The sequence below is a fragment of the Girardinichthys multiradiatus genome, chromosome 14 (genome assembly GCF_021462225.1).
Source record: "Girardinichthys multiradiatus isolate DD_20200921_A chromosome 14, DD_fGirMul_XY1, whole genome shotgun sequence".
Lineage (NCBI taxonomy): Eukaryota > Metazoa > Chordata > Actinopteri > Cyprinodontiformes > Goodeidae > Girardinichthys > Girardinichthys multiradiatus.
In genome coordinates this window covers 10,098,170-10,121,768 of record NC_061807.1, presented here as the reverse complement: position 1 = coordinate 10,121,768, position 23,599 = coordinate 10,098,170, and the positions used below count along the sequence as shown (strand labels likewise).

Genomic DNA, 23,599 nt, shown 5'->3' with positions numbered 1-23,599 from the left:
TGTATGAAGGCTGTCAGAGGCTAGGCGAGTCATTTCTCGACACCAGCTTAAACAGAACTTTCAGTAAACCTGCTTAGTAAGATCTTTCAGGTTTGGGGAAGTCTGGACCTGTTGGATGGAGAACTGGATTGAGCAATCCCTCTAGACATAGGGAAGTAGGAGGGAGAGGTTAGCTCATCGGACAACGAAACAGCCTACAAGTTCACTTCTACAAAAACAAGTCCATCAGTCTTTCCTCACATCAAAAACCTTTCCTTGTCTAACTTGTTCGCAGACAGGGCTTGCATGCTGCTCAGAGTGACTTTTCCCTTATGCCCAGAACAATCAACACAGAATTCATTTTACATACGGTAAAAACAATAGTAACACTTTAATCTACCAAACAAAGCTTTAAGCTTCCACAAATACAGTCTTTGTTGGGCCTTTTTTGGAAATAGTGTGTATGTCTGAAGACGGAGAATACAGAGAAAGGCTGGTCCCTAGGAACCGGTAGTGATTCACATTTAACACAGTGTTGTCGAGGATGGTGAGGGGAGGCAGTAGCGGAAGGGTTCTCTGGAAGTCTACCGTCATTTCCTCTGTCTTTAGCGGGTTTAGCTCTAGGTGGTTTTGACCACACCAGTGGACCAGCATATCCACCTCCTGTCTAAATGCCACCTCTTCATTGTTCCAGATCAGGCCAATGACAGTGTTGTCATCTGCAAAGTTTCACAGACGGGTCCGGTGAACTGCAGTTGTTTTGTTCAGGGAGGAGTGGGGAGAGAACACACACCTGGGGGGCACCAGTGTTGATTGTTCGTGAGCAGGAGAAGATGCTTACTAGCCTCACCTGCTCCTGCCGGTCAGTCAGGAAACTGGTGTGGAGACTAGCACTGCGAGCTGGGTTAGCTTCTGAGGATGTCTATGTTGATGGTGTTGAAGGCCAAGCTGAAGCCTACAAACAGGATCCTGCTGTATCTCCCTGGATGGTTAAGGTGGTGCAGGATAAAGTGTAGATCTAAGATGACTGCATCCTCTGCCAACCTGATTGCCCATTAGGCAAACTGCAGGGGGTCCAGCAGTGGTCGTGTGATGTCTTTCAGATGTTTCAGCACCAGACACTCAAAGGATTTCATTACCACAGATGTCAGAGCAACAGGCCTGTAATTATTTGATTCTGTAATGGGGTGTTTCCTTTGGACCGGGATGATGTTGAAGCATTTAAAGCAGAAGGGAGCCTCACACAGCTCCAGAGACTTGTTAAAAATATAAGTAAAAATGGGGGTAAGTTGACCAGTGCAGGTTTTTAGACAGAAGGGAGACTCCATCTGGACCTGGAACTTTCTTCCCACTCAGGCGCTGTAAGACCCTAACATCTTCATCTTTTATTTTTAGTGAATGCAGAGTGGGAGAGAAGGGGGTTCCAAAGTTCTTGGTGGGGGATGTATGTAGACCCTTCGTGTGGGAGTGAGGTGTGATTGGCTGGCAATCAAACCGACAAAAGAAGCAGTTCAAATGCTCATCCACATGGGGTGTCCTCACAGCGTGTGTGATAGGGCTCCTATAGTTGGTGATAGACTGCAGGCTCTTCCACACTGAGGTAGTAGTCTTTCCTCTTTTGTCAGTGTGTTTCTAGTCTGCTTCTAAAGTGTCTGGTCTCCATTGTAAAAAGTCTCATCTTAGGTCTGACGCAGCTGCCTCAGATGCCAGTCCACCGGCGGCTGCACAATGGAATAGCAACCTGTCCAGGGTGTATTCCGCCTCTTGCACAATGACCACTGGACATAGTCACCAGCTCCCCCACCATACTGCAAGGACAAGAGGGTATAGACAATAAATATTTTGAGGCTGTTAGGAATAACCTTTATTAAAATTATTCATAGCTGGTTTTACCATTTAAACCACAGTAATATAAAACATAAGTTCTAATGTCTCACTTTTATTAGAATAGGATTAGAATGCTCATTGACACACATTACAAGGATAAATGGCACAAGGGTTGTCATGAATGACCTGAGGCTGAGGCACTGGGTTTGATAGTGGAGCAGCCGGTATAACTAGTTTGATTAGAAAGCCACGGCACACTTAGATTAAGGATGGACACCCACTACTACACAATCTAACAGATAGACACCACAATGGTGACACATAGTCTACTGATAATCACTGAGGGAGGGCACATACATTGCACTGGAGTGCCAGATATAAAATTACTCGTGACCTTCTGTCGAGGCTCTTCGTCATCCTTTTACAGACTGCAACGGTCCGCGATGGGAGCCTCAGCGCTGATCTCTGTAATCATTCCTCTGCCTAATTTAGATTAAAGGAAGTAAAAGTTAGAAACTGTTTGAGAGTCGTTCCTTTAAGAGTCAGAGTTAGATAAAGTGTGTGACCGCTTCTGGGGATCACGGACCGGAGGAACTCCGAGACATCTGACCGCCAACAGGGTGTGGTAGCTCAGACAAGGCAAACTTCTGACTCACATGCGGGAAACTCTCTCAGGAGTCAATGATGAAAGAGGGATCACTGAGGAAAAGCCCATGAGATTAGCGAATAAATGAATCAATAATAAGAAGTCAATCAGAGCTGATCTTACTGGTCTGTAATAGATTACAGCCAGATCAAGGAGAGAACTCAGAGGGTAACCTTGGGGAAACATAAAGAGCGGGACGTTAACATTAAGTCGGGAAACCATAAGGAGATTAAACACTGGCGCTAACAAGAATGGCTAGAGGTATGAAAGAGGTTGACACTCAGGTGTTGAATGATTAGCATCCAGATCATTTTAAACTCCAGCTGATGAGCTTAGTAAAAAAGCTGGTTTGCAGAAGTACACCGCTCAGCCCTGACCTCTGGGGAATCCTGCAGCTCAGTGGGAAAGAAACACAACTCAAACAACACCACGTTGATCCTTGACATCAAAAGGGAGAAAACAGATATCTCTGTTAGTCATGTTTTTCATTTGTTTTTTGCTTTGAGAATAAAGTTTGTATGATTTAAAAAATAAACATTATGTTGAATTGAGAAATGCACACATTGTCAGGGTTTGTGGTTGGTTTGGACCAAAGTGCCGACAAACACTTGGAAGCAGCATTGAGCGGTGCAATCTTCTTTATTTTATAATGACCAGAAACTGACTTACATTAACTGTCAACACATAGATCAGAAATCAGGAGACATCAGGGAATTTACAGGAATGTAACATGAGGAACCAGCAAGGAGTATTGCAAACAAACCAGCTAATATACAGAGGGAGGTGGAGTGTGGACCAATGAGAGAGGAAGGCAGGCAATCAGATGGAAGTGGCAACCGGTGAGGAACCAATCAGCTTGGAGACTGAGGGGGAATGTGACTAATTATACAAAGCAGAGGAAGATCAACGTGACGGACAAAGCAAAGGTAACCTAAACTGAATGACAAAAACCCAGGAAGAACAAATCTGGAGGATATAGTAAACACACACAAAGTGACTGACCTCAACTAATGATCTGACAGAAGGGAAATAAATATGAGACTAAACAAAGAGAACAATACTCAAATAACAAACCAGGGGAAAAGAACTAACTAACAAAACTAAGTAGCACAAATCTGCTGGGGAAAGCAAATACAAGAATCAAGGCAGAGGAAAACATCAATGAACATAACTCCTAAACAGAAAGTACAAGAGAAGGACCTAACTAACAAAGTAAACAAACACAAAACCCAGAATGGCAGATCCTGGCAGATATTAAGACTGAAGCAGACACAATTTTAAATACTAATTTATTTTTTTCAATATCAGAAATTGTGTCTAACAATTGTATTGGTAGCAGTCATCTTATAACCCACAGGGAGGTCCTTTCCTCCTGTCATCGTTAAGCAACACCTCAGTGGTTTTCCTACTGCTATCAAATTCATATCTGACACAAAGGTTATGAAACACTTTGTTATTGCATACTGATGCCAATATCAGGTTGGCAATAGAAACTCTGGTCGTCTGTTATTTATTAGGGTTCCAAGCCTGCGGGTGCGGGCAAAGGCCATGCAAGGCTTGCCCATTGGCCTGCTCCCAGCGGAGCAGGGAACCCTATTGTTTTTGCTTAATTTTTTCATTATTTCTCATTCTTATTCTTTTTCTCCGCTAAACGTTTTTGGGCGCAAGAACCAGAAAATGCTGGAAAGAAACTGACATAGCAACCTAGTAGGGAATTGCAACCGCTACTCAGATACTAAAATTCAGACCCCCTAACAACTAGGGCGTATGACAGCGCATTTGGGCTTATAACTTCCAAACAGTAAGTCCCACACAGAGGGGCGCTATAGGCACCAGAAGTTTATATCTGCATAAGGGATTGATGGATTGACATGCAACCTGATCCATATGCTCAAGACCTTGACCTCAGGACATACTTTTAATATCATTAAAAGGTGGGCGTGGCTTATATTCTATCTCACATTTGACCTTTGAACTCAGTGAATTTGAAAGATTTTGTCAAGGAAATTACAGATCGTATGCAGAATTGTGCTACCTAGGTACATGGAAATAACATTTACGTTTCACCACTAGATGGCGCTGTTATAATGTAAAGTGCGTTTCTGTGATTATCTCTGAAGCTGTTGCTTGTAGAGACAAAATCTCAATTCCTGAATATTCTTTGAGTCATTCTAAATCATATGAGTTTTGAAAAGAAATCATATAGTTATGCTAATTAGCAACAATGTTGCGTAATATGCGACACCTATTTTGATTAACTCCTCCTTAGGGTCAAGGCCAATCAAAGCGTAACCGGGCATGGTAAGACTGCAGACAAAACCGACAAAACGATATGGAACGGATTTCAAAATAATTTTTTGCTTTGTGAAATATACGCAGTCAAACTTTTTTGAAGATAAAAAAAAAAAGTTTTTTTGGCCCAACTTGAACTTAGATTAAGATGTACAAATAATTTTTATACCAGTAGTGCTTAAGGTCAAACTATAGGTACATACTAATTTTCAGAGGGATCTAAGCCTAGGGGGCGCTATAAGCAAGGGAAATTTATTTAGCTAAAATGGCTGCATGGATTTTTATAAAATTTGGTACATTTCTTCAGGATACCACCTAGAGACTGTTATCAATATGGTAATGATTGGGCAAAGTGGGCATGGCTTATGTGCGAAATGTACCTCCAACCCTTCACTTATAAAGACATTTCCCAAAAATCACTCGTGGTACCTAGAGAGCTCAAACTTTCAGGATATGTTGTGTGCATAATCCTGAAAAGTACCTATTCTAGCTAAAACTCTATCTCAAAGCGTATCACTACAGTGTACAATGTTTGGTAATAAAGCTAGCAGCTGTATTTCAAGTTTTGTTGGGCCAAATGCCATGGAATTTTGCACACTACTTAAGGAGACAAAGCCTATAATACCCCATAAACATTGTTCAGTTTGGACTGCCCACTTGTGTACAATTAATTCATAAAGATATATGCTAATCAATAATGGTGATAATAAATTAATTTTGATGAACTCATTAAAGTGTGGTGGCTGAAGAACATCAGGCCTATTCTACATATGAACGAGGTTTTCGGTGAATATGTTGACAATTTTCTGACAAAGTATGGATTTTACATGAATCTTTCAATTTTGGTCGTCATTATTACTAATATCATTGAAATGATGGTTAACAATTTATTTTAAAACAATCATTAAAATTAGAGACATGACAAACAATGTATATCATTCCACATATAGATATGGTTTTCTGAGAATATTTAGTGATTTCTGTGAAATACCATATATTTTATATACATTTTTAAATTTGGCTAAGGACTATGGACATGACAGTTAACGATTTTTGGTTGAAAAGGTAATTAATTTAGACACTTGAATGAACAGTTATATTGTTCCTTCTATAGTCACGATGATCTAAGGATATTTTGGAACTTTTTTGATGAAATATGGATTTTTAATGAATATTTAAATTCAGTTCATTATTGGTTGTTAATGTATAAACAAGCCTTTTAATTATTTTTTATTTATAAACAACATATATTATTGTAGATATACATAGGTTTAATTGAGAATATTTTGGTAATTTCTTAGGCAAATTATGTATTTTTAAGGAATTTCTGTACTGTCAAAGTACTGTTGAAAGGAATCATGATCTCACTATATCTAGGTCGACATTTCCCCGTGTCATGATTGTGTGTTTAGTTAAATTCTCTGCCTGCCCCACTTCAGTTTCAGTTAATCCAGGTATTACTGATCTCTTCGTTTGGTGTTTTTTTTTTTTCTCACACAACCCATTACATCCAGAAACATTATAAGCAATGCATATTATTGCAGATAGACAGAGTTAACTGATAATATTTTAGACAGTTTTAATGAAGCAGCCCTGGAAACTTTATGATGAAGATTCTGTAGAAAGCATGCTATTTGCCGCTTGCGGAAGAAACAGAACCCCCAAAATTACGCTAGTGGCCAAAAGTTGTACTGCATTCGTAGTGTCCAGTGTTCTCCGGTCGTTTTTGTTTTTTTTTCATTTGCTGCTCAACCGCCACATAACTGCCTGGAATAACTCAACCAATCTACCTAATACCTTGTACTACTTCAAACACTCGACTCGGGCAAATTTGAACAGAAGGTGGCACAGATCACCGGCTGAGTGGGGATGTGACGTCCTGTGTTGTTGACGGAGGGTCAGCTTTATAACAACAAAGCTAAAGTTTTGGGAGTTTAATCGGTGGATCAACAAGGTGGATCCATATCATATCTGTCAAGTTTTGGATTTGAAAATAGGGGAAACTTTCTGGGGCCTGCTGCGAGCCATCCCACGACCTCGACCAAGCTCCAGTATCCCTTGCATTTTAGCACAGGTGTACAAGATATCTAAAATAACCACTTGTCAACCACTTACAGACTACAATAAGGTAATCAGACTCTGATAGGCCTACCTTTGTTGACACTGAAATACTGTGGACATTCCTATTTTATAACAGAGTCTAAATTAAACACAAAAGGGGATTCAAGCACATTTATTTATTTCACACATTTTCAGTTTATATATACATTGGTGCCTTTAGGTTAAACATTTACATTTTATTTTCACTACACATTTTATTTTAATTTCTCATGTTCACTCAGGTGGCTCTCTGGCATTCACTAAAGACTTATACAGATTTGTTGCAGACTTTGCATCCTTTAAGACTCGTTTGGAAGGGGTGTATTTGTGGCCTGGGCCAGAGTGGTTGATTTTGCATGACAGTAAAGCACAAAGTGTTCTTGTCTAATGACATCCTATTCTCTGTAACAATCTTTCTTACCATACTAAACACTCTTTCAGAACTGGAATTGCTGTGGGGAATGCATAGTAAAGCCTTCATTAATCTTGGTAGCTCACTGAACCTCACATCCTTCCCTACCAGTCCCCAGAATCTGTCAGTTTTGTCTTCTTGTTGGAGATGCTTGCTATCTGTCTGCTGGTAGTCAATGAGTTCCTCTCTCAGCCTATCCTCACTGTTGGACCACTTGTTTGCTGAATATTGGACCATTTGCACGTTGCTGGACGCCACTATGCCTTTCCAACGTCATCGGCCATTTTGTATCCAGGACAGCCCATTCCTACAAATCCCATCGGACACTACGGCTGATATGACGGGGCAAGTCTGACGTCACAAGACGCTATATAGGAAGGCGCCCCCTTTGAAAACACACCTTCAGCCCGAGACCATGACACGGTTACCACGCAACTGAAGCATCATCTGGAGAAGAGTCCCAAGTGGATTTCATTTATTCTCCTTTGTTGGCCAACGAAAAATTCATAAAAGAGGTTTCTGGAATAAGAAGGCCAGAAATTTCACTTTGCCAATCGAAGACGTGAGCTTAACACGTAACCAAAAAACCTACGGAGTTTCAAGGAGACGAATCGCCACCTTGTTTTGGTTCTAGTCAACTGCTGACGGTCAGCTCATATTTTTCCTTTTTGCCAAGGAGGACAAAGGACAAAGATTGACCGCTCTTCCCGAAGTTAACTGTGGATGCACATTAACTTCCAACTTTCCCCTTCCTGTCTCTCAACTCCGCTCAGAAGGAAGACTTCAACAAAGTAAAACACATCCTTTTATTATTATTTTTTATTTCTTTATTAGGAATAGCTTGGGCAGGGTAGAGGAAATTTTAGTGCGATTAGAGTCGCCATTTAGAGTCTAATGTGTTCTGAATTGTATGTGCATGCCATTGCTGTGAAGCTCGCTGGTACTTTCGTAGACCGCCGTGTCTCGCAAGTGTGTCTTTACTGTGCAAACACCTGTGCGCAGGTGCGCTGTGAGACTGGACTGTTATAATAACCTCATGGTGAAATTCACCATTTTCTTTGTCTTCAACCTTACTGCTTACTAGCTTGCCGCCAAAGGTTTTATAACTCTTTGTGTTCTCACCTCGCGCAGAGTTGGGGGATGTTTTATGACTGAGATGCAGTTTGAGCTACGCTCCCAACTTCCACTCACTACCACATCCCTTTGGCATATTATCATTTTTGCCATAAATGCTGGTTTGATCCCATTCGCACCCACTGCTGTTTTGCTTTATTTTGTTTAGTTAGATATTTTACCCCTTTTGTGTAGAACTTTGCATGTTTGAGTAGGTGAAGATTATTAAATCGGAAGAGCGGATTGTATCAGGGCTGTGATTTAATAAATATTCACATAGATAAACAGAAGGCGTTTTGTGTTTATTTTGTGCAAGTGACTCGTCAGTCAAGATAAGATTGAAGTTCCACACGTTTCGGCAGAAACGTTCGATTAAACAGTGACATCTCTGGTAATAGTTATTAATTATTACTGAGTATTTAATGGTTGTAATTATCAAAGGCATCGAGCCACCATTACAACACCAGAAGACATCTCTGGTCTCGATTCATAAATGAGGATTTTGGTTAAGAAATTAATTTAGTCAAATTATGATTTTTAATTATAATTATTGATAAAGATTAATGAATCAATAATCATAATTCCAACACTCACTCAAGCTCAACTGAGGGAAAAGCGTCCCTAGCCATGCCACTGTAAAATAAAACAAGTCTTTGACTGAACATTGCAGATCTAAACCATGCAATATTCTTTTATTCATTCTATCAATGAGGAACTGACTCTAACATCTACCTGTCCCTGGAGTAATGTCAAGGCGAGCAGCAGGGTCCAGCACTATCATGTCCTTCAGGAGTGGATGGTCAAGAGGAAAGGAGGAGAACATCTTCTGAAGCAGTGCTTCATAGAATCTTCTCACAGATCTACAACAGCATAAGAGTAAAAACAGCATAAGAGTAAACAAAAAACACTACAGCCTATACTCACATACTGTGAAAAGATTATATAATTATACAACTGCTGGGTAATATACTCACTGAAAGATTTTCTTCTCAGCTGAAACAGGGAGCTCTGTCCTTGCCATGAATGCCTTTGTTTCTGCTCCTATAAAGAGTCAGCCAACTGATGTCCTTCTCCATACTCCACCTCCTCGAGAGGTACACCCACGATGGCCCTGGCTGGTATGAGGAACCCCAAGATCCTCTTGATCAGCCTGTTCAAGTCTGTGAATCTGCACTCACTCTGACTAAGAAAATATAATTGGTCACACTGTAATAGAAAGGCTACAATAAGCACAATCATATTTAATTATAAATGACTGTTATTCACTAATTCATCCAATATGATTGACATCCACTTGGAAGACAATATAAAATTCATATGAAGGCTTAAGGGCAGCACTCAGGAACATGAAGTAAGCCTTCACGATTGGATCACGCAGATGGCTTGCTAGATCGTGCACTTTAGCACTCCTCTCCACCTCCTCATGACTGTTAAAGTAGGCCTACAGTACATATGGACACAGGATGGCAATTCATGGTTAAAATGGAAATCTAGCATAGTTAACTGTGTATATATCTGCTGGAGTTACCATCCTTACCTGTAGTGCATCCCACTGGTTCAACACTCTCTGGATGCAGGTTAGCACACTCGGCCATCTGGTGCTGCAGTACCTGAGGAGCTTCAGGTGGTCTGAATCAGTGAAATCTACAAACCCTTTGTAGAGTTCACATCTTTTTGCAATGAAAAAGGGTACTTTTAAGGCCAGGCTTAAAACTTTCCTTTCTGATAAAGCTTATAGTTAGTTAGAGTGGCTTAGTTTATCAGGGAGGGAGCCTTCCTCCCTCCCTGTTGGATGGAGTAAGGGGGAGTCTGGTTTAGCCTAAACCGGCTCAGTTATGGTTGAGGTGCAAACACACCCTACATTTCTGCTACCTGTATGACCCCTTCTCTTTTTCAATGGTTATAATCAGTCTGACAGAGAAAGGTATCCCAATCCTTTTGGTTTTTAGTATAACAATGACCATCAGTGGGACCCTTTGTGGGGTGCCTTGAAACGACATTGTTGAAAATAAGCGCTGTTTAACTAAATAATCTGAACTGAAACTTTCTGTGTAGTTATAATGCTATAGGCTTAGGCTGCTGGAGGACATAATGACCACTTTCACCATCTTCGCTACATTCTCACACTACTCTCCAATTTTGCATTATTTGCTGTTTTTTCAGCTTTTAACTTTGTTCTCTCTCTTTTCTCTTCCTAGAAGCTACACCTGGCCTGAATCTGTGTCTACCTGTGACACCTTTCTGGAGAGGGGAATCGTCTGAACTTCTGCTGGCAACAACTTAATGCTCACCCTCTACAGATGATCCACATAGCCCTGTCTTTTAGTGTTTAACCCTTTCTCTCTCCTAGAAATGGAAATTGACTGAGCTTTTACTGTAACTAATTATATGTGCTCTCTTTCAGACTCTAACCTTGAAAACTGGCTCAGAGTTTATCTGTTCTTTCTTTCTTGGTGAAACGACTAAAGGAGCTACATCTATTAACATTTACTTTTCCTTCCCATAGAAAGGACTCCTGGATCAGTGCTTCTTTGTTCTTTTTGTGTCTCTGCTCTGTTCTCTCAAACCCCCAGTGGGTCCTGGCAGATGGCCGCTCACACTGAGTCTGGTTCTGCTGGTGGTTTCTTCCTGTTAAAGGGAGTTTTTCCTCTCCACTGTCGCTACATGCATGCTCAGTATGAGGGATTGCTGCAAAGTCAACGCCAGTGACTGTCCACTGTCTCTACATGCTCATCCGGGAGGAGGGAATGCTGCAAGTCACTGACTGGATGCAATCTACTGGGTTTCCTTAGACAGAAAAACATTTTATCCAATTTGAATAAATAACTAACTCTGACTGGACTTTTCAATGGCTAGGACTAATTGGAATGTATGTATCTGACTTTTGTGAAGTGCCTTGAGACAACATGTGTTGTGAATTGGTGCTACATGAATAAAACTGAATTGAATTGAAAAATAGAAAAATGTTTTTAAGAATATTAACTGCAGACCTAGAAAAAATAGAAGTCCTATTTAATTTATTTGCATCTACCTTTTATCAAAGTGGGTGTATTTCCCAACCAGGATGTCTTCCAGCGGTACCTGGGCTGCTCTGATGCCACAGCCAGTGGCCAGCTGCGCTAGGTGGCAGATGCAGCCAAGGTCCTGGACATGGGGCTGGCTCTGTTTCAGTCTGCTGATAACAGAGTTGTGTCTGCCTTTCATGACGCTCGCATTATCAGAATTAAAGGCTATCAGGTTCTCCCATGGGATATCTCTTTTTCTATTGATAACAGAAAAAACGCCATAAAACGTTTTAGACAAAACGTATGGTTATAATTACCTGCAAACTATTACACACATCAACAACACAGTGCAGTTCCCTTACCTTAGTGCTTCACTCAGTTTTTCATACAGATTTTCTGCATTTCCCATGTTGCATATAGGCATCTCCATAAACCTTGTAACGACCTGCAGAGTGACCTCATCGTAAAGTCTAATTAGGTTGACAAATTCTTTATTTGCTTTTCTGTTGTTCGATTCGTCGCACATTACTGAAAATGGCTGAGATCGGCATGTTTTGGCCAACTCATCATCTAGCTCTGCTGCTATGGCACCTGTTGAGAGAGCCCAGTAATTAAAATTAGCTAACCATTACCATACAATATGCATACGGGACATTATTAAATAGGCATTTGCATACACAGTACTCATACTTTATTTGACTGAGCTTACCTTTGATGAGTTGGGTAGCCTTGAGAATTTTCGTGCGATAGCAGAGTCTGGGAACATTTCAGCTACACACTTATTGAAGTCATCACAGAAGTTCAAAGCAACATTGTTTTTGGCACACAGCAATGCCATTTTAACCTGCCATTTATGGCCTGGTCTGCCTCGGTGGTATTTCTAGTCACAAATGTTGATATCGCCTGGGCATGTTTATGTGTCTCTAGCGCTTGTGCTTGGTCGATTTTTCATGCTGACTGATGTCGTTCCTTCACCCGTGAGAGACACTAAAATCGCAGTTACAAATCTTACAAAACGTGTGACTGTGTCCCATCCTGCTCCTCTCTAGAAAATAAAATTCGCTGTCCCATTTTTCAAGATATTTGCACGATGTCTTTCTTTTTCTGTCAGGAATGCCTTCCCTTTCGTCACATCTATCCATCACTCTCCTTTGTTGTTGTCGAAAAGGGATTTTGGGTCGGACCAACGTGAAGACAAGAGCTTGGCAGCCGCATCTTAGTTTATCCTCAAAAAGGTAAAGAACGTAACAAAACACTGCAGGTATGAATCGGAGTCAAAATCCAAAACTTACAAAACACTGCAGGTACTATGGCAAAACGTAGCATAAGTCTCCAAGCGAAGCATAAACAAAACATAGTCATGGTAGGGAAAGGTGTACTGACGAACACAAAGAACCAGTCCCGAACAGAGACACCAAACCAACTAATATACTGGGGAAAGACAAAGGCAGGGAATTAAGGGAACTGAGAACAGGTGCGACAAGGAGGCAGGGAAGCAGAAGGAACAGGTGAAACAAATACCAATCCATAACTAAACACAGAGATACTAAATAAGAATCCAAGGGTGAAATAATAATAATACCACAAAACGTAATAAGAAAGCAACCACAAAACAAACTAAGAGTTAGAGGAATACAATACATACTAGGAAATGATAGAGGGAGGAAAAGGAACTAATAAACATGAAGCCCAATCCAAAATGGAAACAGCTAAACAAAAGTTAACACAAAGCCACAAGCAAAGTACAAAAATGTCATATCCTGACAGTTGTTCCAGGTTTGTTCCAGCCGTCGGCACTAATCTCGCGACAACTGCCACCCAGACCCATGATGGAAATACTTTTTGACTTATTCCTGTTTCTCTTAAAATCTACAATCATCCCCTTTGTTTTATTCACGTTCAAGATGAGGTGATTGTTTCCACTCCATGCCACAAAGCGGTCCGCCACACTCCATGCCACAAAGCGGTCCGCCACCTCCCTGTTCACAGAGTTCACCGTGACCATGTAAAGTGACTAGTGTATGTATGGGAGTAGGGATTTTATCACTCTTATGATGTGGAAGATGAAACTATTGCAGAATCTGGTTGTTTTGCATTTGAAGCTGCTGTACCTTTTTGCCAGAGGGCAACAGGGAGAACAGTTCATGGTGGAGGTGGGAGGAGTCTGTTGTAATTGTCTGAGCCCTGGTCAGGCAGCGTTTGAATGCAGTGTCATGGATGGAAAGAAGCTCTCTTCCAATTATTTTTTTTGTCCTCTGTCCTCACCACCCTTTCCACACGTTTCCAGTCTGAAGCGTTGCAGGCCCCACACCAGATAGAGATGCAGTGGGTCAGTATGCTCTCTATTGTCCCTCTGTAGAAGGCTGTGAAGGTGGGAGGGGAGAGATTTGCTCTTCTCATCCGTCTCAAGAAGTGTAGACGCTGCTGTGCTCTCTTCACAAGAGCAGATGTGTGGAGGAACCAGGTCAAGGTGTCTGTGATCTGCACCCCCAGGAATTTGATGATGCTGACCAACCCCACTGCAGCATCATTGATGACATGGGGGTGTGACTTGGTTGATTTTTCCTGAAATCAACAACAATCACTTTCGTTTTGTTGACATTCAGGATTAGATTGTTTGTTTCACACCAGTCCACCAGGTGTTTCACCACCTCTCTGTAGGCCAGTTTGTTGTTGTCCGCGATGAGACCCACCACTGTCATGTCATCTGCATACTTAATGAAGTGGTTGGTTCTGAACTGGCACGGCAGTCCTAAGCCATCAGGGTGAAGAGCAGTGGGCTTAGCACACAGCCCTGGGGGGAGCCGGAGCTGAGAAAGATGATGTTGGAGGTGTTTTTGCCAACCCTTACAGACTGGGATATGTCTGTGAGGAAATCCAGCAGCCAGTTGCACAGAGGGGTGTTGAGTCCAAGGGGGACCAGTTTGCTCACCAAGTTCTGAGGGACGATTGTGTTGAATGCTGAGCTGAAGTCCAGAAACATTCTCACATGGGTATTATTCTTCTCCAGATGTTCCAGGTTCAGGAGGGGTGTGGAAGATGCAGCATCCACTATGGAGTGGTAAACACTCTGGAGCGGATCAAGTGAGAGGGGGGGGAGTCTGGAGATGATTTGGTTCTTCCCCTGCCTCTCAAAGCACTTCATTATGATAGGGAGTGAGTGCGACAGGGCAATAATCATTGAGTGAAATAAAAATAAAATGTTGAATTTAGGGCTGTTGTGAACGATTATTTTAGTAATTATTTTTGAGTATTCTATCTTTTGATTTGACAATTAATCAAATAACAATTTTTGTGTTGGTGTAGCAACTTAAGATATGAAAGAAAAATGCAAGAAAAAAATTATATTTCTTTTTTAAATAAAATGTTATTGCCTCAAATTCAATAGGATTAAAACATCACCTTTATTAAGTGATTAATGTATTTTCAGCTTCAATTACTTGATTTTTTTTATGTACATATGCGAGGTTGGAAGTGCATTAAATAGAAGCATTTTAGCATTACAATAGAATCTTAATCTTGTATATTGTTTTTACAGATTGCAAAACTAAATATGATCTTTCTAATGTTAGCAATAGGGTTATTAAATAGATTTGAGTTTAGAAATTTGGCCACAAAGAACTGAGTTTTGTTGAGTTATTGTAACTATCAAATGTTTATTCATGTTTTAATGAAGACTATATTATTGTTATGTTGGTCCAGTGTTTGCAAACATTTTAATTTGAATTTTTGACTGCTTCATGTTCAGTATCTTTCTTGTCTTTCCCCTCGCCTTCTTCCTCCACAGCTGCCAATGTCCCTTAAGGGCCTTTCAGACAGGACGTGGTTTTCACTGTTTTTGCCGCTGGGTTTAGTGCATTTGCGTTGCATGCCGCTAAGTCTCTGAGGTCTGAGTGCTTCTGCAGCCAAGATCTGATCTGACCCTTTGGAAAATGTGGTCATATTAAATGATGATCGCGTGCTGGGTTGGCGGGGTGTGTGCAGTGGTATTCTGGGAGGGGCGGGGCAGGGGGCGAAGTTGCTCGGAGGGGCTTGGAACCTAGTTTATTTTTCATTTCTACTTTGCCACAATTTTATTTTGGATCTACATATTTCAGTCGGTAATGCATGCTTGTGGAATTTTTTTTATGTGCACTCATTTCTCCCCGAGTCTTCCAGCACAGAGAACAGCTGCATGGTTTGAGTTTCATCAGGTTCAACTTTCCTATCCCTGCATTTTTGAAAACTGAGTCAACACCATGATGTGACTGTAAATATAAAGTTAAATGGTTCGTTCATGTGAGAATAATTACCATAATTTAACCACTGACAATCTGACACATAAGACCTGACAATCTTATCTTATCTTGCATCTACCTTATAGTAACTTCAGGAAACTAATGCTTTTTTAGTTTTCTACCTTAATAATAGGGAATGTTGACATAATTTCTCATTTGTCCACCATTTTTGTCTTGCACAACTGAGGTCCATGTTAAGCCCTTAGTTGTTTAAAGCATGAATACATGTCAGCATGTCTCTCCTCTCCTATGTTGGTATAATACTATTTTTCTCAGTTTTGTTGTGTTTACACCCTACAACACTTACATTCTCAACTTGCACATGCCATATAGTGCTCATTTGACTGATATCACTCAGCACAAGACACGTTTAGATTTTCTATTTAATTTCAAATGAAGAACGTCAATGTTTCATATCCAAATCACACAGAAGTTGGATCTAAAGATTTGAACTCAGGTTTCCATGAACATTTAATGAGCAGCTGTACAGCTGCATATAAAACCAGTTAGTCAGTTAGAGCATTTGTCTTCAAAGAGAAAGGGGCTGAAAAGAACTGTGTTGCAGAGCCTTGCTGGCCAGAAGCATTGTAGCATGATTTTTTATTTTATTTGGATTGGACAATGGAGCCTTTAAACCCTATCTAACAGGCTCATTAAACATAGTTATAATGCATCACCTTATTTTGACTGAAAATTACGATGAAATAAGCATATTTACAAGGCAGTTTATTCTGTTTAAAACAAAAAGGAATGCAGTACAGCAGCTCCATATGACCAGGCCTCTCCTCAGCACGGATCTCAGTCGACTTAGTGTAAAAATATGTAATAACAAACATATTTCTTTGAGGTTCAAAACCCTATTTTCACAAAATACTTATTCACAGATTTGGGCTGACATAAATAGTTGAATAACCCACCCAAAGTTACAAGGTCATATTTTTTCTGAATAAATGAACAATGACTATTTGTAACAGTTAAAATAGAGCACGGGCAGAAAATGAAAGGGGAACCATGAACCAGCTCCATAGTGCAGAAACTGAGCACATCCCAAAGCTGTGCTTTATAAAAAACATATATATTCTGCACACTAAAAATAGGTGCACAGCAACTTCAAACTGAATACAACTCAAATAAAAGCATAGTTTTACCATATTTGAACAAGTCACCAGCATTTTGACAAAGTTAAGGAATAATACTTTCCCACGGCCCCACCCAGCTCACCAGTGTTTTCAGACAGCAAAGTTTAACTATCGTACCAGCAACTTAAAGTTAACGTATAGGGGAAGATGTTTGTACAAATGTAATTTATATACTAATGTTTGTCAGGATAATCTGAATCAATAACAAATGACCGTAGGATGTGCACCTTATAGCCTGTTACCCTGTGCAGAAGAGAGCGCATTGAAATTAAACAGTGTTAGTTTTAATCTTCGGCTTCAAAAACTTTAGAGAAATCAGGATGCTTCATGTGCACAAGGATCAATGCTGGTGAGATATCACCAAGATTTTCTGGTTGACTATGATGTGCAGAGGAGAGTGTTCATGCACAATTGTCCTTTCCATTTGATTGGATTTTTTTTCCAGGACAGTGATTGGTTGAGAAACGTCAACTTTAGTAAGCTGCTCCTGAGGTTACGTTTCCATCATAAGAGACAATGGTGGTGGTGGATTCAGTTAAGAAGTGAACCAGCTTGGTGAAACTGAAAATCCCGAACTGCACCTGAAGTTAGCTAAAAAAATAAAAAAATAAAAAATCAATGCTGCTTCATAGCATACGTCGCAGATCTGACATGTAGGATTATTGATTTTTTTAAATTTCTTCCCTAACAAATCACACAAAAAAAATGGAAATAAATAAAAATAAAAATAAACTTAATCTGATCCCTGTTTTACTAATCACCAATTCAGTGCAGTCTAGTTCATGCAAACAGTAATACAAGTATAATTTCCACTTTGGATGTCCAGTCAGTCCATAAAGGGGCTTAAAATTCAGAAGTTTTAAACTTGGAACAGGAGCCATTTTGGTGGAAAAGGCCCCTTACAGCATGAGCTGGCTGGTGGGATACTAGAACATCTGAGGAATCTGACTGGTTGACAGCATGTGGACGTGGTGATAAACTTGTATAAAATACAGTAAATGCGTAATAGTGAGTAACTAGGCTGTAAAGATGTCAAATCATACATTTGTAGCTTTTTGGAATCACTGATTGTGAATTGTACAGAGGGGGAAAACTGTACAAATACCTTAATTATTGTACATCTGGCAACATTGCAGCCAATTTCAGACAGCAGCATGCACCAAAGGAGACATTGTCAAAGTTACCAGGTAAATAGAATAAATCCAATTCATGATGAAATAGAAATGACCTTTTAACTCATCTGTTACCCTAGCCTTACTAAAATTTGCAAATACTGTAGTTTTTCCAGCTTGAAATAACTCACTCAACTAAGTACCCATCCATCTTTATTGGGTTAACTTTGCATAATGCTTGTTTATTAATCTTATAAACTGAAACAAAACTAAACGTAACAATTAGCCAATTCAAATTTGATTTCCTTTCAGAAATTACTAAGGAAAAAGAGCCTTCTTACATTAAATTTGTTTAGGAAATAAACTCCAATCATGCAAGAAGATTGTGTCACTTATTTGCTTTAAAGGAGTCATGACAACAAATATCATTTTTCTGTGGTTTTGAGGGTATAATATGATCTGTTGTGAATCTCAATAGCGGATATCAAAGGCTCTGCTTATGGGCGGTCAGCTTTGTTTCTTGGCTCAAAAATGGACGAATCAGAGAGTAGTCTATTGTTCTACGTAGGTTATCTTTCTACGTAATTCATATTCTCCAATTAGAGCACACCTTCAAGCAAACAGCCTCTACGTCTGACTGCTTCAGATATACTCCTTGTTATTGGACCCAAATACACTGCAATTCGCCTATGCTCCCAATGATAAAATAGATAACACCTCAGCACAGAAGGCAAGAAATATTTTCAGAGACGTTCTTATTTCTTCTTATTGTAGTTCCAACACAGAAACTGGAATAATCTAAAACTGGTATATTGGAAGGTCAAAGCTTCCCAAAAATAATAATCTGCCACCTAATTATTGGTGTATCTCTCCTCTATTTGTTGCATCACTTAAATCATTTAGTAAGATTCTGGTGACAAGATGTTAAAAATGGGTAAACTTGCAGACTGAGAGTATTCTTTTTATTTAATACTTTTAAATATTCATCTTCTGTCCATGTGTATTATGCAGAGGAGAATTGAATGTCCCATGAACCTGCAGACCTTCATACCTCTGCAGAAAAAGCAGTACTTGGTATGATGGCCAAGGTGTCAACCACACAAAGCTCACACCCTTCATACACAATTATGAATAAGCTCTACTGTAAATGGAATTAGTCAAAATTATCTCAAACACTAAAAATAAATAAATTAGACTAATAGAAATAACTTTAAAGTTAAAACATGTTTTTCATTTTTGAATTTTATGCATATTCAGTTTTAGCAGGAGATCTGAAGACATTAAGGTATTTGAACAACATCTAAAAACATAGGAGACAATATTTTAGCAACCTTTTCTTAAAGTACAAAGGAAATAAAGATCATATTTATGTTTAAAAACTCAGAGTTTCCACTTCTAATGTTAATTCTGCTTGTTAATACCTCAACAACTAGTAATGGTCTCTTATTGGAATTTAATCATTTAATTTAACAAACAAAATCTCTGATTTACCGTATTTGGAACACGCCCACCAGACGCAGAAGACAACATCAGTGTGGTCCGATCAATATTTATATAACTGCTGAAAATGTATTGGACAACTTTTTAAACAGCATTTTGAGTGGGTCCTAAATTAGTTCAAGCATCACTGAATGATCTCCGCTAACATCATACAAGTGAACCACAACTATCGGGAAAACAACTATGAGAAGAATCTGAATCTGTCTACTGTCTACTAATAAATCAATTAAATATTTTTGACCTTCTTTATTTTGTGTTCATTGCTTCTAGTCTTATTTATTATGGGCTATAACTTATAATTCACATCTTAAAACACATTTTACTATATATTGTTCTACTGTTTACTATTACATTGCAAATCACTTCAGTCCATTTATATATATATATATATATATATATATATATATATATATATATATATACACATTTATTTATTTATTAGGTTTTTTTATCCTTACGGGGACTTTGCATTGATTTATTTATTTTTCGTTCATTTATGTGGCCTAATGCTGGCTCTTACCCTAAACCTAACCTAAACTTAAATCACATCTTAGTCCTGAACCTAACTCATAACCCCACAAAAGTGTTTGTCCCTACAAGGAGCAGTGGTCCCCCACAATGCACTGTGTTGTCAGATAACTGTCTCCATGGTTGCAAAAACAACCACACACACACACACACACTTTTACATCTGCTGTTACCATTTGATGTCAGCAGGTGGCAGAGTTGTACTATTTGGGGGTGATTTTACATATTTATGTAGCACTTTTCCCATATGAATATCATGAAGTTCAGTAATACACTTGGTGTTGTAATATCTAGAAATCTGGACAAAACTTTTCTGTCACCTGTTTTTATGACTCTGCACTGTGGCTGTTTGCCTCACTGTGTAACATTCTGTGTTATGTGCTCCTTGTATCTCCACAGTGTCAGTGATGTTGTTCTCTTTTTCATCCACAATCGCCATCAGTGGGTCTGGCAGCCAGCAAGTCGCCTCACAGGCCACCATCAATCTCCCGTTTTCATCAGAATCCACTGAAAGCCTCGGGTCAGACAGTGCAGCTGTGGAGATGGAATTGAAATGGTTAAAAGCTGATTAACATGATTATTAATTTTCTTCTCTGACTTGTATTCCCTAAATCTGTGGATTTTCTGTAACAGAAACATTAAATATTCTTTATGTGTTTTTTCCCTCTCATCACTAACATCAAAAACTAACATTAGATTGGAACTGATGAGCACAACCAAAATTAAACTGAGGCTGACATACCGACAACCTGCATTTCTTTAGCTTCTCTGGTTCCGTTCCTTTGGATGATCAAACATTGGTAGATCCCCTCGTCTGAGTCTCGTCCGGAACTCAAAGGCCGGATTTTTCATCTCAAAAGACTCAAAGCCATTGCGGTACAAGAAGACCACGTTCGGCTTCAAGCCTTCCTTGGACCACTCCACTGTTGGCATGTCACCGTTGTTAGGGATTTTCAGACTGCAGGGCAGGATGACATTCCCACTGGCAAAGGTCACAATCTGGAAGCCCAGCTAGCAAATAAATCTCAGACACTTAAAAATAAACTGTCATCAGTCTCACTACTGTCTAAAGACACAACACAAACATCACTCATGTTCTCTCTTTTCACTACAGATTCAGGTCTTGCTTTTACTGTTTGATTGGCCAGAGGAAGGCGAGTTCAGCAGAGCGAGATGAGTTCTTGCAGAGCAGCTTGGATGGTGTATATGGTGGAGGGTGAGCAGGCGAGAGGCAGGGTCCACCTTGGACAGGTCACCAGTCCATCGCAGGGCATCACACAAACAATCACGCACACACTCATTCACACAATTTAGAGAGACCAATTAACTTAACAGACATGTCTTTGGACTGTGGGAGGAAGCCAGAGTACCCGGTGAGAACCTATGCATGCACGGGGAGAACATGCAATCTCCATGCAGAAAGACCCCTGGCCCAGAATTGAACCCAGAACCTTCTTGCTGCAAGGCAACAGCACTACCCTCTGATCCACCGCACAGCCCAGTTGATTTTGGGCTAAGTTCCTAATCACAAAATCTCTCTCTTGTGGGTGAGGCTTGGCGGAGGTTTGTTCAGCACCATTGACATGTTGAAAAGAAATTACACCCACAACATGTTCAAAATGTTCACTCATTCATTTGAGTGTGCTTACGTCAAGCACTACAGAGTACTGAATTAGTCTCAACTGGTTATATCAAGTATATCCGCCATTTATACATTGTGAGTTTTGAAGTCCCAGAGGGGTTAAAACTGATGTTTGTTTTAAACATATCTATGTATGGATCGAAAAATTTTATATTTGTGCATACACAGGTTTTTCTCTGCTTACTCCAACCCAACAAAATATCATAATTGCCCTAGATGTGATGGTAAATGATTGACTGTTGGCTCTCTCCTCGTGATAGACTGAGAATGTGTCCAACCCCACCTTTTGTCCTTTGACCGCTAAAGACAGGATCAAGCTCCCACAGTACTCATTTAGCAGTATTAAATGATTGTGTTTGAAAGATAAGAATCAGTCTGGGCATAAGGGATTTTCAATTGTGTTCAAATGCTAGATTTTACATGAGGACTTTTATCCATCCAGCCGTCAGTCTTCTCTATCCGCTCATCCTTGCTGGGTTGCTGGGAAGATGGTACCTGCCTCTTGTGGCCATTGGGTGAAAGGATGGATACACCCAGGACAAGTCACTTAATCTTAATCTTTTATCTTGTACAATTCAACAAATGTGTTTGGGCAAAAGCAAAAAATAATGAAAAGAGCCAAAAAAATCTGTTGTAAAAATGCATATGATTAAAGTAATGCTTTTGTCAAATTTTATTCTCACCTGTAATCACCATCTATGCTCCAGCTCCATGGTTTACCAGACATTTCTGCTCTTCATGTTTTTCACTGACTTTCTGTCCTCCTCCATAATGATTTGTATGATTTTAATTACTTTAATTTAAATCCTTTTATAAAGATTTGCAGTGCCTATTTTTCAGTCCTTCTACATCCACATTTTAGACAATGACAGATACGTTGTCCAAATTCTCCTAGATTTAGAGTTTAAATGTTGGCTGTAGAGATTTAAACAATTATTCAAAATGTGCCTTTTCTTGTTGCCTTCCATGTAAAACTTCTATTTAACTGGTAAATCAAATTTGGAAAAAAAAATTGTTGGCCATTTTAAAAATTATGTCTTTTTAAGGCATTTAGAGAAACAAGAACTTCTGGACCTCCACATGAAACCCAGCTGAAAAAACAGAACAGAACAGATACCCATTGCCTAAACCCACACTGATGCTGAGCTTATGTGCTGTTGTAACCAAAGCTCCAAAGTTATGAATCTTTCATGTAAGATGGAAGTTCCCTGATTTTGAAAACCCTGGCTCTGTCCTTAGATGTTCCCAAGACATAAGATAATGTGGCAAAGTGGTGATTTTTACAATTATTATGATTTAAAACCAGAGGATTAAAGGGCAATGCACACTGAGAGCGATGGTTTGCAAATGTTGCCTTCAAAACTCACTGAACACAATATTGCTATCTTTGTGGGTTTTCGCCAATTGCAGTTATCTATCTTTGCCAGCAGGTGGCTTACTATAGGAAACATATACTGGTCCTTCTCAAAATATTAGCATATTGTGATAAAGTTCATTATTTTCCATAATGTCATGATGAAAATTTAACATTCATATATTTTAGATTCATTGCACACTAACTGAAATATTTCAGGTCTTTTATTGTCTTAATACGGATGATTTTGGCATACAGCTCATGAAAACCCAAAATTCCTATCTCACAAAATTAGCATATCATTAAAAGGGTCTCTAAACGAGCTATGAACCTAATCATCTGAATCAACGAGTTAACTCTAAACACCTGCAAAAGATTCCTGAGGCCTTTAAAACTCCCAGCCTGGTTCATCACTCAAAACCCCAATCATGGGTAAGACTGCCGACCTGACTGCTGTCCAGAAGGCCACTATTGACACCCTCAAGCAAGAGGGTAAGACACAGAAAGAAATTTCTGAACGAATAGGCTGTTCCCAGAGTGCTGTATCAAGGCACCTCAGTGGGAAGTCTGTGGGAAGGAAAAAGTGTGGCAGAAAACGCTGCACAACGAGAAGAGGTGACCGGACCCTGAGGAAGATTGTGGAGAAGGGCCGATTCCAGACCTTGGGGGACCT

At 39.7% G+C, this 23,599-nt stretch overlaps 1 protein-coding gene across 1 annotated transcript in view; it reads left to right on the top strand.

Moving 5' to 3' along the window:
- LOC124880824 (gastrula zinc finger protein XlCGF57.1-like) overlaps nucleotides 1–23,599 on the top strand; it is a 219,484-nt gene that overhangs the window by 194,688 nt on the left and 1,197 nt on the right. The gene's annotated exons all lie outside the window — the stretch shown is intronic.